The sequence below is a fragment of the Staurois parvus genome, unplaced genomic scaffold, assembly GCF_062004578.1.
Source record: "Staurois parvus isolate SC_StPar_1 unplaced genomic scaffold, SC_StPar_1.0 ptg000174l, whole genome shotgun sequence".
Classification (NCBI taxonomy): Eukaryota; Metazoa; Chordata; class Amphibia; order Anura; family Ranidae; genus Staurois; species Staurois parvus.
In genome coordinates, this window is record NW_028317970.1 from 3,173,117 (window position 1) to 3,188,451 (window position 15,335).

General features: G+C 43.8%; 1 pseudogene; it reads right to left on the reverse strand.

The window, feature by feature from the left end:
* Nucleotides 1-11,203: 11,203 nt before the first annotated feature.
* Nucleotides 11,204-13,980, reverse strand: LOC149462528 (uncharacterized; annotated as a pseudogene).
* Between the last annotated feature and the right edge of the window lie 1,355 nt (nucleotides 13,981-15,335).

Here is a 15,335-nt window from a genome sequence, read left to right on the forward strand (position 1 = left end):
CAGAATACAAACCTGTAGAAAGCAGTGGCATCCTGAAAGATAGCTCAGATGATGGAGAAGAGGTTCCTGCTAAGGTCAGGTGTACCCGACTCCATGCCTAGGTTGCTGAGCTGCTAAAAATGCACGATTATTGTCATATGCAGCAGAGTGCCAGAACAACTATTGCACTACCTTTTTGTGAGCTGCTGGGCACCGGCAGCCTAGTATATCTTGGCCTTTTGCACACCAGCACTGCAGCATCTCATGAGGATGTGGTGAGTCCCAGAAGAGCAGTCCAAGTTGGTGAGGCGACTAGCACTAGTATCCCGCAGCCACCAAGAATTTGCACACAGGCCCATGGAGCCCATAGTGTCCTTCCGGATTGTGTGTTTGCAGATCCTGATTGACAGTCCTCAAATTCTGCAGCACCCACACTTCCCCCATGCGCTGACCAACCTGGAATTCAGGGGGAAACAGCAAATTTCCCTACTCCCCTTGAATTATTCATAGCTGTTTTTCACAGACGAACTGTATAATTTCATTGCGGACTAAAGCAATCTTTATGCTGATCAGTACATTGCCACCAACCTGAATTTGTACCTTGCCAGACCATCCAATTGGAAACGTATTATGGTTTCTGAGTTTAACATTTTGAGGCCTAACCCTCAACATGAGCATTATAAAAGAGAATGAATTGCGATCATATTGGTCCACAGACCCGACTCATCATATGTTCGAGTTCTCTGTTGCAATGGTCAGGCATAGATATGAGAATATAATGCTTTTTATACATTTTAACCACTTCCAGACCGGCCGTTCTATATAAACGGCCGGATGGTGGCACTGCAGGGTTGGGTGGCCATTTATAAACAGCCTCCCCACCTCCTGCTTGTAAGCGCTCCCTGGGAGCGTGCAGCACCGTGATCTGGTGCCCGCTGTGTCCTCCAGACACAGAGAAACACCGGTCATTGGGCAGGACCTCTGTACGAAGTCCTCATCATGTGATCACTGATTGGCCAATCAGTGATCACATGCAAAGTAGTAAGAAAGATGTCACTTGTGACATCATTGCCTACTACGTGTGAAATCTGTGAATGATCACAGAGATCACATGGTACAGGGCTATTCACAACAGCCTTGTACCATGTGACAAGCAGTGACCAATAACAGCTCACTCAGTACTTCTCAATGACTGCAAGACTGCAGACAGAGAGAAAGAGAAATGATTGCTTTTACATCCTATATGGGTGTAAAAGCAATCAGTGTAGAAAAAAAAAATATTAATCACCCCCCATATGTAGTACAGTGTCACCATGGTGACACTGTACTGCTAGAGTGACAGTATGTAAAAAAAAATAAATAATAATAATATAAAAAATTAAATAAAAATGTAAAAAAAAAATGTTTAATAATTATAATTTTTTGTTATAAACTAATTTGGATTTTTTTTTTACTAAAAAGATAACGGAATAAATTTTGGCCAAGATTTATGATGAAATATTATTTATTTGCAAAATTTAATAAAAGTTTTTGGACATTTTCATTTACACAGGAAAAAAATAAAAATCTCAGCGGTGAATAAATACCACAAAAATAAAGCTTTATCTGTCTCAAAAAAATGGTAAAAAATTCATTTGGGCACAGTGTTGCATGACCGCGCAATTGTCATTCAAAGTGTGATAGCGCTGAAAGCTGAAAATCTCCCTGGTCAGGAAGGGGGTAAAAGTGTCCAGACTGGAAGTGGTTAATGACAATACTCTGCCGTCCTCGGGGTGACCCTGACTATGATCAGAGCCACAAAAGTTGGCTCCTTGTAAACTATTGGTCCCAAAAATGTGCAGATGTGTATACGCCCCCACAAAACATCTGCTTAGATGAGTCCTTCATGAATTCTTCTGGTCACCTTGTATTCAAGCAATATCTCCTCAGTAAGTGTGTCAGATCTGGGGTCAAAATGTATCAGCTCAGTGAGAGGGTGGTAGGCTATACATACAATGTTAGAGTTTATGAGGGAAAAGCAGTGAAGTGGAGCCCCCCGAATGTCCAGACTACATGGGGAGCAAGATAGTATGGGGCTTGGTGCCACCCTTACTCCTGGAAGGGGTACTATTTGTATGAGGACATTTCTATACAAGGATGCCACTTTTTAGACACTTATTAAATCTTGGAATTGGCTGCTGTGGTGCAGTGCAGCCTAATAGTAGGGGAATCCCCCAACAGCTCTTTACCACCCGACATAGAAAGGGGGAGAAAGCCTGCTTATTGTGTGTATTCTGACAGCAGGAGGGTGCTGCTCTCAGAATACAGAGGTCAGTGCCTTCAGTGCTGCAGGAGGAGATTTCTTATCCGTAGTTAAAAAAGAAAATGTGTACTGTATGCCCAAGCATGAGGGGCCTGGGGTAGTCAGTGGGTGGACCATGCCTATGCATGGACCTATTTTTTTTTTTTACTTTTTTCTGGGAAAGATTTCTCCATCCACATCGATTGATGAATGAAATGAAAATGAGCTAAATGAAAAAAAGAACATTGCATGTATGCCCAACACTAGAAGTGGGTGGATGCAGGGTGGTAGATTCTAATGGTGGGCATATCATCCTTTTTCTGCCAAAGATTTCTTCATCCACATCGATCAATGTGAATGGAGGAATCTGTTAGGTTATTTTTTTTTCGTTATTGTTCAGCCCACATACTGTATGAAAAAAAGAACATTGCATAGGTGCCCAACAAGGACCGGCGATGTACCGGTATGACTCCGATCTTCTCCATGATCTAAGAAACTAGAAGTGATGAGCATTTATTCACTTACGGTTTTGCTGGATGTAAACAGCGCCATGTGATAGGTAGTGAGGAAGTGAAATGAGAAATTTATGCCTTTGAAAGCCAGAAGGTGGTCATTAGTTTTTGACCCTCATACCTAGCTAGGCTCCCAAAAGGTCTTACACATGTGATATTCCCATACTCGGGAGAAGTAGCAAAATGTATTTTGGAGTGTAATTCCACATATACCCATGGCATGTGTGAGAAATATCTCACTAAAGTGACAACTTTGTGCAAATATGTTTCTATATTGTTTGTGTGTATATACAGTTGTGTTCAAAATAATAGCAGTGTGTTAAAAAAAGTGAATAAAGCTGAAAATCCCTCTAATAGCTTCTATTTCCATCCACACAAATGCATTGGGAACACAACACATTCTATTCCAAATCACAACATGAAGAAAAATAGATCAAATTTGTGTTGTTCCTCTAAAAAGATGGAAGAAAAGTGAATATTAGACGGTTCAAAAAAATGGCAGTGTTTGTATTCTTCTTTACAAACTCAAACATTCACTATATAAACTGAGAAATGTTTGAAGATTTTGCTTTCCTTTGAATGACTTCATGAATATTTGGTTGTAGTCGCACTGTTTCTGAGAACTGCTGTACATCTGTGTTGCATGGAGTCACCCAACTTCTGGCCCCTGTGATCAGGTATTCCAGCCCAGGATGATTGGACCACATTCCACAGTTCTTCTCTATTTCTTGGTTTTGCCTCAGAAACGGCATTTTTGATGTCACCCCACAAGTTTTCTATTGGATGAAGATCCGGGGATTGGGCTGGCCACTCCATAACGGCCATCTTGTTGGTCTGGAACCAAGATGTTGCACGTTTACTGGTGTGTTTGGGGTCGTTGTCTTGTTGGAACACCCATTTCAAGGGCATTTCCTCTTCAGCATAAGGCAGCATGACCTCTTCAAGTATTCTGATGTATTCAAACTGATCCATGATCCCTGGTATGCGATAAATAGGCCCAACACCGTAGTATGAGAAACATCCCCATATCATGATGCTTGCACCACCATGCTTCACGGTCTTCACAGTGTACTGTGGCTTGAATTCAGTGTTTGGGGGTCGTCTGACAAACTGTCTCCGCCCACTAGACCCAAAAAGAACAATCTTACTTTCATCAGTCCACAAAATGTTGCGCCATTTCTCTTTAGGCCAGTCAATGTGCTCTTTGGCAGATTGTAACCTCTTCAGCACACGTCTTTTTCCCAACAGTGGGACTTTGCGGGGACTTCTTGCAGATAGCTTGGCTTCACATCGGCGTCTTCTAATTGTAACAGTCCTCACAGGGAACGTCACACCTTCTTTCATCTTCCTGGAGCTGATTGTTGGCTGAGTCCTCACAGGGAACGTCACACCTTCTTTCATCTTCCTGGAGCTGATTGTTGGCTGAGTCCGCGCCATTTTGGCTATTCTTCTATCCATTCCAATGGTAGTTTTTCGCTTTCTTCCACTTTTTTCAGGTTTTGGTTGCCATTTTAAAGCATTTGTGATCATTTTAGCTGAGCAGCCGATCATTTTCTGCACTTCTTTATATGTTTTCCCCTCTCCAATCAACTTTTTAATCAAGGTACGCTGTTCTTCTGAACAATGTCTCTAATGACCCATTTTCCTCAGAATTTCAGAGAGAAATGCACTGTAACCAGCATGTGCAACATTTGCTGCCTTCCTTCCTTAAATAAGGGCAATAATTGCCACCTGTTTTTCAAAGAATGAATGACCTCACTAATAGAACTCCACACTGCTATTATATTGAACACGCCTCTCAATGAGTGATTCAATGACACAGAATCAGCAGCATGCATGTCATGACTGTGGGGTCTGTTGGATTTCTATTACTCTACTACACCTGCTAGGAAATTATTTGCCATGTAGAAATATCATTTCCACCAAAAACAGTGATTGATCCGGTTAGTGATGTCTGACTGCTATTATTTTGAACACAACTGTGCATATATATATATATAATTTTTTTTTTTTTTTTAATGTCCCAAAAACTTGTGGCAAAAAATAAAATCTTCATTCCTCTCAGCAAATACCTTGGGGTGTTTACTTTCCAAAAATGGGTCTTTTGGGGGGTGCTTCTACTATCCTGCCATTTCAGGGCCTCCAAAACTGTGGTAGGTGGTGAGGAAGTGACATGAGAAAATTCCAGCTCTTGAAAGCCTGAAGGGGGTCATTGGTTTTTGACCTCTGTATGCAGCTAGGCAATAGAAAAGTCTCACAAGTGATAGCTCCATGCTCAGAAGTAGCAGAATGTGCTTTGGGGTGTAATTTCACATACAACCAAGGCATGTGTGAGAAAGATCTTATTAAAATTACAATTTTGTGTAAACAAAACAAAAAAAAAAAAGTGTTTTGTAATTTTTTTAAAAACTTGTGCCAAAAAATTAAATCTTTCATGGACACAACATGCATCTCAGCAAATTCCTTGGGGTGTCTTTCCAAAAAGGGGTTATTTGGGGGGAGTTCATACTGCCCTGGCATTTTAGCATCTGATAGTCAGAAAGTAAAAGTTGCATAAATTCCGGTATATGTACCATAGTTTGTAGACTCTATAACTTTTACAGAAACCAATATATACTTACTCAGATTTTTTCTTTTACCATCCAGCTTAATACACTTTAATCTTAATTTATGAAGACATTTAAATGTATTGGATTTTTTTATAACAGAAAGTAGAAAATATAATTTTTCTAAATTTTTGGTATTTTTTTGTTTATATCACAAAAAATTAAAAACCCAGAGGTGATCAAATACTGCCAAAAGAAATCTCTATTTGTGGGAAAAAAATTATATGAATTTTGTTTGGGTACTGCATTGCATTAGTGCGCAATTACCCTTTAATGTAGCGCAGTGCAGTATAGCAAAAAATGGCCTGGTCAGGAAGAGGATAAAATGTTCCGGAGGGCAGGTGGTTATGACCCAGTTTCTTGTGGCCGAGTATATGCCGTATCAGGAAGGGGTTAAAGATGTACTTGCTTTTTGGGTAGAATACTCTGAGCAGACAAGGGGTCCACGTAGATGACATACACTGTGCAGTTTTATAAAATGCTGCTTCATGTAGCCGCCATACCTGTAGGCCATTCCAGATGGGAAATTCCCACACTGCCTATATTATATCCAGCAACACAGGACTGATCTCATATCCGTGTTCAAATGTCGCACATACACGTGTGCTTTCTTCTATAGGAGCACGGCTGAGCTCAGTGTTGTTAGGGAAGGGAGTGCACTGGGCATGCTCAGCATTTAGGATCATGGAAGCATGATAACCACCCCTGGACATCACCCATATACATAGCTGGAGCTCATCCTTCCAGAATCATTCCACTGATGGAACACATGGCCCCCAGATTAATATGGTGGTCCAATCAGAACACTCCAGGTCTCAGCAGTTCACACCACCAGATTAATATGACACAGGTACCTGTGATCCAATCAGAACTCTCCATGCCCCAGTAGTGCACACCACCAGATTAATATGACACAGGTACATGTGATCCAATCAGAACTCTCCATGCCCCAGTAGTGCACACCTCCAGATTAATATGAAACAGGTACCAGTGGTCCAATCAGGACACTCCAGTCCAGAGCAGTTTACACCACCAAATTAATACGACACAGGTACTGGTGGTCCAATCAGAACACTCCAGTCCAGAGTAGTTTACACCACCAGATTAATACGACACAGGTACTGGTGGTCCAATCAGAACACTTCAGGCCCCAGAAGTGCACACCACCAGAATAATACGACACAGGTACTGGTGGTCCAATCAGAACCCTCCAGGTCCCAGCAGTTCACACCACCAGATTAATACGACACAGGTACTGGTGGTCCAATCAGAACACTCCAGGCCCCAGAAGTGCACACCCCCAGATTAATACGACACTGTCATGGAACACACGCTCACGGCTCTGAGGAGCAATCTAGCACATAGCACACCCCTCTAGGATTCCTCCAGCTATCCTACAAGCTAGAACCCCAATGTTAATCACTCTTCCACTATCCACACACCCCCACACCAGACACACCACACACGGTAGCTTGCCACCACCCAACAGTTTGTCCACAGAGTGGTCTGCTGGGCCACCACACACACAGATCTCCGTTTAGCAGATCTGCTACTTTACAATCTGCCTGCAATCTGCCAACACACAGTACAATTGCATACAGATTTTCAATGAACTTAGACCGAGCACATAGATGCTACAATACAACAATCTCTCTGGAGATATGAGCCCGAGCTTAGTACACAGAAGTCACTTATTAATTTTAGATTTATTATCCTGGAAGTGAGCGGTGCATAAAATATATACAAAGAAAAGGAATTACAAAAAAGACAAGAAGACCCACAGAGTTGGCTATTCACTAGGAAAATAAAAGGGATAAAAACAGAAATAAACTTTATCGAGGTTTATCCTGTGACAGAAGCATGTCAGAATTGTCCGCAATTCCCCAATTGTACTGGTTCCATAGGAATCACCCCGTCCATATCTCAGGCTCCTCAATTTATTGAAATTTGAATGTGGGTGGGACTTTAGCCCTTGACCAATCAACCCTGGGGGATGTTTCTGTATCAGCCTACAGGACGTTCTGTGTTCTGAAGTGACCTGGATCCAATGGGCCAGGAATGACTCTGATCGTTGGGTCAGAGATAGGATTTTTGACACCAGCACATCAGTCCGATCGTGACAGTACCAATCACTGTTCAGCTGTCACAATCAGGTGCCATTTTTGTGTGTTTCCCCGGGATTCTACAGAGGATACATATTCAGTTTTATATGGACATGGAGCTTAAAATGTGTCCAATCAGAAGTATTTTCATCTCTCTGCAACTAATATTTTAGCTTTTATGAGAGATGAAATAGATTCCTCTGATCTGTTGGTATAAATCAGAGCTGGCAGACATTTTGGAGCCTTCACCTGATCAGCCTACAGCTCTTGTTTCAGGTTCAGGAAGGTGAGAAATCCATGTCTACATGGATGAGTTCTATTGGCATCTCGGTGTCACTCCTGGCCTAGAAGCTGCTCTGTCCTTTCACATGCTAATTGGTGACCATATGTCTCTGACTGATTACTGAATACTGAATCTCTAATAACACGGAATGAAACTAGATCTACAATCACATCCTTCTACAGATCACGTCACATCTCAGCTACTGGCAGAACTACCCGACTCCCACATTTATGTTACAAATATATTTCTATATCATTATCATATCTCCTCTGAAGGATCTCATCTCCAAGGAGAATACATTTCATGTTTGTAGTCATTCCTCATAACTGAGGTCTTCCAATCAGTCAGAAATTCTCCAATCAGTCACAAATGTAAGGGACCACTGCTCTGACCACTGATAGAAGGGAATTCTCCCATTGGTCCCTAATGTAAAGAACCAATAGTTTAACCTCTGATGTAAGGGGGATCCTTCTCCCATTGGTCACCAAAGTAAGGGACCACTACACTGACCACTGATATAAGAGGGTCCTTCTCCCATCGGTCACCAAAGTAAGGGACCACTACACTGACCACTGATATAAAAGGGTCCTTCTCCCATTGGTCACCAAAGTAAGGGACCACTACACTGACCACTGATATAAGAGGGTCCTTCTCCCATTGGTCACCAAAGTAAGGGACCACTACACTGACCACTGATATAAGAGGGTCCTTCTCCCATTGGTCACCAAAGTAAGGGACCACTACACTGACCACTGATATAAGAGGGTCCTTCTCCCATCGGTCACCAATGTAAGGGACCACTACACTGATCACTGATATAAGAGGGTCCTTCTCCCATTGGTCACCAAAGTAAGGGACCACTACACTGACCACTGACATAAGGGGTCCTTCTCCCATTGGTCACCAATGTAGGGGACCATTGCATTGACCACTGATATAAGGGGTCCTTCTCCCATTGGTCACCAATGTAAGGGACCACTATGCTGACAACTGATGTAAGGGAATCCTTTTCCCATTGGTCACTAATGTAAGGGACCACAACACTGACCACTGATATAAGGGGTCCTTCTCCCATTGGTCACCAATGTAAGGGACCACTACACTGACCACTGATATAAGGGGTCCTTCTCCCATTGGTCACCAAAGTAAGGGACCACTACACTGACCACTTATATAAAAGGGTCCTTCTCCCATTGGTCACCAAAGTAAGGGACCACTACACTGGCCACTGACATAAGGGGTCCTTCTCCCATTGGTCACCAATGTAGGGGACCATTGCACTGACCACTTATATAAGGGGTCCTTCTCCCATTGGTCACCAATGTAAGGGACCACTATGCTGACAACTGATGTAAGGGAATCATTTTCCCATTGGTCACTAATGTAAGGGACCACTACACTGACCACTGATATAAGGGGTCCTTCTCCCATTGGTCACCAATGTAAGGGATCACTCCACTGACCACTGATATGGGGTCCTTCTCCCATTGGTCACAAAAGTAAGGGACCACTACACTGACCACTGATATAAGAGGGTCCTTCTCCATCGGTCACCAAAGTAAGGGACCACTACACTGACCACTGATATAAGAGGGTCCTTCTCCCATTGGTCACCAAAGTAAGGGACCACTACACTGACCACTGACATAAGGGGTCCTTCTCCCATTGGTCACCAATGTAAGGGACCACTACACTGACCACTGATATAAGGGGGTCCTTCTCCCATTGGTCACCAATGTAAGGGACCACTACACTGACCACTGATATAAGGGGGTCCTTCTCCCATTGGTCACCAATGTAAGGGACCACTACACTGACCACTGATATAAGGGGGTCCTTCTCCCATTGGTCACCAAAGTAAGGGACCACTACACTGACTACAGATATAAGAGGGTCCTTCTCCCATTGGTCACCAATGTAAGGGACCACTACACTGACCACTGATATAAGAGGGTCCTTCTCCCATTGGTCACCAATGTAAGGGACCACTAGACTGACCACTGATATAAGGGGGTCCTTCTCCCATTGGTCACCAATGTAAGGGATCACTACACTGACCACTGATATAAGGGGTCCTTCTCCCATTGGTCACCAATGTAAGGGACCACTACACTGACCACTGATATAAGGGGGTCCTTCTCCCATTGGTCACCAATGTAAGGGACCACTACACTGACCACTGATATAAGGGGGTCCTTCTCCCATTGGTCACCAATGTAAGGGACCACTACACTGACCACTGATATAAGAGGGTCCTTCTCCCATTGGTCACCAATGTAAGGGACCACTAGACTGACCAGTGATATAAGGGGGTCCTTCTCCCATTGGTCACCAATGTAAGGGATCACTACACTGACCACTGATATAAGGGGTCCTTCTCCCATTGGTCACCAATGTAAGGGACCACTACACTGACCACTGATATAAGGGGGTCCTTCTCCCATTGGTCACCAATGTAAGGGACCACTACACTGACCACTGATATAAGGGGGTCCTTCTCCCATTGGTCACCAATGTAAGGGACCACTACACTGACCACTGATATAAGGGGTCCTTCTCCCATTGGTCACCAATGTAAGGGACAAATACAATGACCACTTGGGATGATCTCTGGGTTTAGTGGTTGGAGAGTAGGGATGAGACGACAGTACAAACCAAACTTTGCCTGTTCCGGTCCCGTGTTTTGCAGGAGCCGATCATCACATATAGAAGAGACATTTCTACCACTTCTATATATAACAGCTTCCCGCTGTCACTGGTGCCTGAGGAAGACATGGATGGGTACAGCGGCCACACCCCCAGGAATCAGTGATGTCATTGGGAATCCCTGACATGTAAGGAAGGGGGCGGGGATAGCAGTGACATCACTGACCAAATATGGTCACTGGTCACATTTGGGTAATAAGGTCCCACCATCCCTGTCCCTTCACTTATGTAGATGATGACAGTTCAGGGAGCTGTCATTGGGCTGGTGCTATTGTCGGGTACTATATACCCCATACTCATTCACATGGGGGAACGGTATATGGGGGCCCCTTGTTATTAAAGGGGGTTACCAGAATCCAATATGACCCCCACCCACAGATCCCCACACCCACCAGCCAAGGTGACAAGGTGCTATGCCTGGGGGAATCCCCCCTGGTAAGGTGACCCCCATGTTGTGGACATGTGGCCTGGTATGGATCAGAAGGGGGAGCACACTACAGCCCCCCTCTGCACTCTGTATGGTGGGCTGTATATGATATACTGCTGACCCCCGCACTCTGCGCCGTTATTGAAGGGTGTGAGGTGTCACCGAGGAGCAATGTTCTATATTGAAGTTTGCCGTCATTGCACCGACACACACAATAGTTTTTGTTCAATAAATGTTTTATTATAATTTTACATTTAACAAGATTGAAGCATAAAAATCAGGAAATAGTAAAGGAAGGAATCCGATTGGTCAGGAAGATCCCTTGTCTGGAATGTGGGGGCGGAGTCATTATTATTGGTGTACAATACAATACACAACGTGTTCCATTATTATAACAAAGTATTGTAGAAAAGATCCCAACATAGAAAATGGGGGAAAGGAGGAAATAAAGGCGGATATGAAGGGGAATCTGTGTACGGGGAACACCTTAACAATCACCACCATTTTATTCTCCAGGGCCTCTGATGTCACAGAATAGATGTTTGGGGGTTTATCTCATCTTCAGGACCAAAATCTGCATTTTCCCATGTGTGCAAAATCATGCAGAAACAGCTCTGGCAGTGAGAGGGTTAATGTGGGCTAGATGGGATCCCTCTGCTGGGGTGACATTAGAGCTCCCCCTAGCTGCAGCCTGGTAATAACATTGCTGGGAGGTCTATTCATTTCTCTGCTCCATACTTCCCGTCTTTATAGAAACGTCTCCTGACATTTGGGGGTCTATTCATAGAATGTTTGTATAGCAATTCCCTCAGTGAGAGTTCATGTCCATTCCTCCTGTGTGAATGGGGGAACCAATGTTATTAGGATCACATCTGAGCTGCTGGAATGTCTTCCATTGATGGAAAATACATTGAAAACTTCTTCTCCTGCCATCAATGGCCAACCCGGTCCCACACTTCATCCATGTCTTTGGGGGCCTCTGATCTCCTTATGAACTGTTTCTTCCATGATGAAGATCAGCCATGGAGTATATCTGAGGTGTATATCAGGGTGTGCTTCTTCCCCACATGAGAGCTGGGATGTCCAGCAACATTCATCTAGAAGACATTTCCCGCACTCAAGGCACTAATACACCTCCAGGGTTGTGTGGGACCCCTGATGTACAGGAAGACAGGACTTCAGTGAGGAACATTTCCCTCACTCAGGACAGCAAAGTGGCTTCTCTCCTGTGTGAGATCTCTGATGTTTGGAAAGATTGGACTTCACTGAAAAACATTTCCCACACTCAGGACAGGAATATGGCTTCTCCCTGTGTGAGATCTCTGATGTGTATAAAGACTGGAATTCTGTGAAAAACATTTCCCGCACTCAGGACAGGAATACGGCTTCTCTCCCGTGTGAGATCTCTGGTGTATTTTAAGATTAGACTTTTGTGAAAAACATTTCCCGCACTCAGGACAGGAATATCATTTTTCACCAGTGTGAAATCTTTTGTGCTCATTAAGATTGAATTTAGAAGAGAAACATTTCCCGCACTCTGGACAGGAAAATGGCTTTTCCCCTGTATGAGATCTTTGATGTATGTAAAGACTGAACTTCCTTGAAAAACATTTCTTGCACTCCGGACAGGAATACGGCTTCTCCCCTGTGTGAGATCTCTGATGTGTATAAAGACTGGACTTCAGTGAAAAACATTTCCCGCATTCAGAACAGGAATACGGCTTCTCCCCTGTGTGAGATCTCTGATGTGTTTTAAGATTAGACTTTTGTGAAAAACATTTCCCGCACTCAGGACAGGAATATGGTTTTTCACCAGTGTGAAATCTTTTGTGCTCATTAAGACGGAATTTAGAAGGGAAACATTTCCCACACTCAGGACAGGAAAATGGCTTTTCCCCCGTGTGAGATCTCTGATGTCTGGAAAGATGGGTCTTCCTTGAATAACATTTCCCGCACTCAGGACAGGAAAATGGATTTTCCCCTGTGTGAGATCTCTGATGTGTGTAAAGATCGGACTTCTTCGAAAAACATTTCCCACACTCAGGGCAGGAATACGGCTTCTCCCCTGTGTGAGACCTCTGATGTATGATAAGTGTTGATTTTTCTACAAAACATTTCCCACACTCAGGACAGGAATACGGCTTTTCCCCCGTGTGAGATCTTTTATGTCTATTAAGTTTGGATTTAGAACAGAAACATTTCCCGCATTCAGGACAGGAATACGGCTTCTCCCCCGTGTGAGATCTTTTATGCACAATAAGCTCTGATTTCCACCATAAACCCTTCCCGCACTCAGGACAGGAATACGGCTTCTCCCCCGTGTGCGATCTTTGATGTATGTAAAGAATGGACTTCCTCGAAAAACATTTCCCACACTCCGAACAGGAAAATGGTTTTTCCCCTGTGTGAGATCTCTGGTGTGTGTAAAGATCGGACTTCTTCGAAAAACATTTCCCACACTCAGGGCATGAATATGGCTTCTCCCCTGTGTGAGACCTCTGATGTATGATAAGTGTTGATTTTTCTACAAAACATTTCCCACACACAGGACAGGAATATGGCTTCACCCCCGTGTGAGATCTCTGATGTCTGAAAAGATTAGAATGACCTGAAAAACATTTCCCGCACTCAGTACAAAAATATGGCTTCTCCCCCGTGTGAGATCTCTGATGTGTGTAAAGATTGGACTTCCGTGAAAAACATTTCCCGCACTCAGGACAGGAATACGGCTTCTCCCCCGTGTGAGATCTTTTATGAACATTAAAATTGGATTTATAAAGGAAACCCTTCCCGCACTCAGTACAGGAGAACCTCTTCCCTGTTGGAAGGCCGGCCCGGTCCCTCACAGTCTGAGGTTCCTCAGGATACGAGGAATCCGATGGTCCATCTACACTGGGTGGTGCCGGATGGACATTGGAGGGAGCCGGGTTTTCTCCTGGACTATACTGTGTGATGTCCTCATCTTCTACTTTCCAGTCTGGAGACAAAGTGAGACAATCCTCGGAGGTTTTCCTCATCTCCCGGCCATGGACTAAAATACAAAGACAAAGAGGATTACTAGACAGAAGCTGATTGGTTCCCCAAAACCAGGACTCCGCCCACATCAGGCAGCTTGGTCTCTGAGGAGCTTACAATTCCACCCTCAAGGGAACTAGGAAATGGCTCCTCTGATCTCCTACCAGGTCATTTCTTTATTCATGGACCTTAGTCAGAGAGTGAGGAAACAACCAGAACTGTCTTTTATAGGAGGGACAGTGATGAGGGGATTATAGGACGAGGGTCCCCACCCCCTCTATCGCCATCTTCCCAACACAAGAAGTACTGCACTTCCTTATTTAGTCCATGATTTAGTCATGAAGAACAGCGGGGCTGAGCCCCACCAGAGGTCAGAGAGTGAGGATGGGGGGAGAACAACCAAGATGAAGACTGGACTGATCCTGAAGACCACCATCATTGGGGTATTGACTCCTCCCTCATTATCACTTTCTGTTTAAGGGTCCAAAGTTGGAGGATGTTATCACGTTATTATCACCATGTAAAAGTCTGAGCTCCAATCACATCATCCGATATAAAATGTCCATATGGTAGGAAATGGGTGTAACAAAAGAGAATCCATATTATGTGTATATATAGCAGTGGGGGGAGGGGGAGAGCAGAAGTCAGGAGTATGTAATGTACAACAGAGTATATAGTGCAGGGGTCAGGACTATGGAATGTACAACATAGAGTATATAGTGCAGGGGTCAGGAGTATGTAATGTACAACATGGAGTATTTAGTGCAGGGGTCAGGAGTATGTAATGTACAACATAGAGTATATAGTGCAGGGGTCAGGAGTATGTAATGTACAACATAGAGTATATAGTGCAGGGGTCAGGAGTATGTAATGTACAACATAGAGTATATAGTGCAAGGGTCAGGAGTATGTAATGTACAACAAAGAGTATATAGTGCAGGGGTCAGGAGTATGTAATGTACAACATAGAGTATATAGTGCAGGGGTCAGGAGTATGTAATGTACAACATAGAGTATATAGTGCAGGGGTCAGGAGTATGTAATGTACAACATAGAGTATATAGTGCAGGGGTCAGGAGTATGTAATGTACAACATAGAGTATATAGTGCAGGGGTCAGGAGTATGTAATGTACAACATAGAGTATATAGTGCAGGGGTCAGGAGTATGTAATGTACAAGTTATATAGTATAAGGGTCAGGACTCACAGTATTAGTATTCTGTAATCAGTGGAAGCTTAAATGTTTTCTGTAGACAACATGTAGAAGTGATCTGGGATTAAACCATCATGAAACAGGTTAGTTTGGAGGTGAGAAAATCCTTGGACAGAGGGGTGGCGGTGGACGTGGTATACTTGGACAGAGGGGTGGCGGTGGACGTGGTATACTTGGACAGAGGGGTGGCAGAGGATGTGATATACTTGGA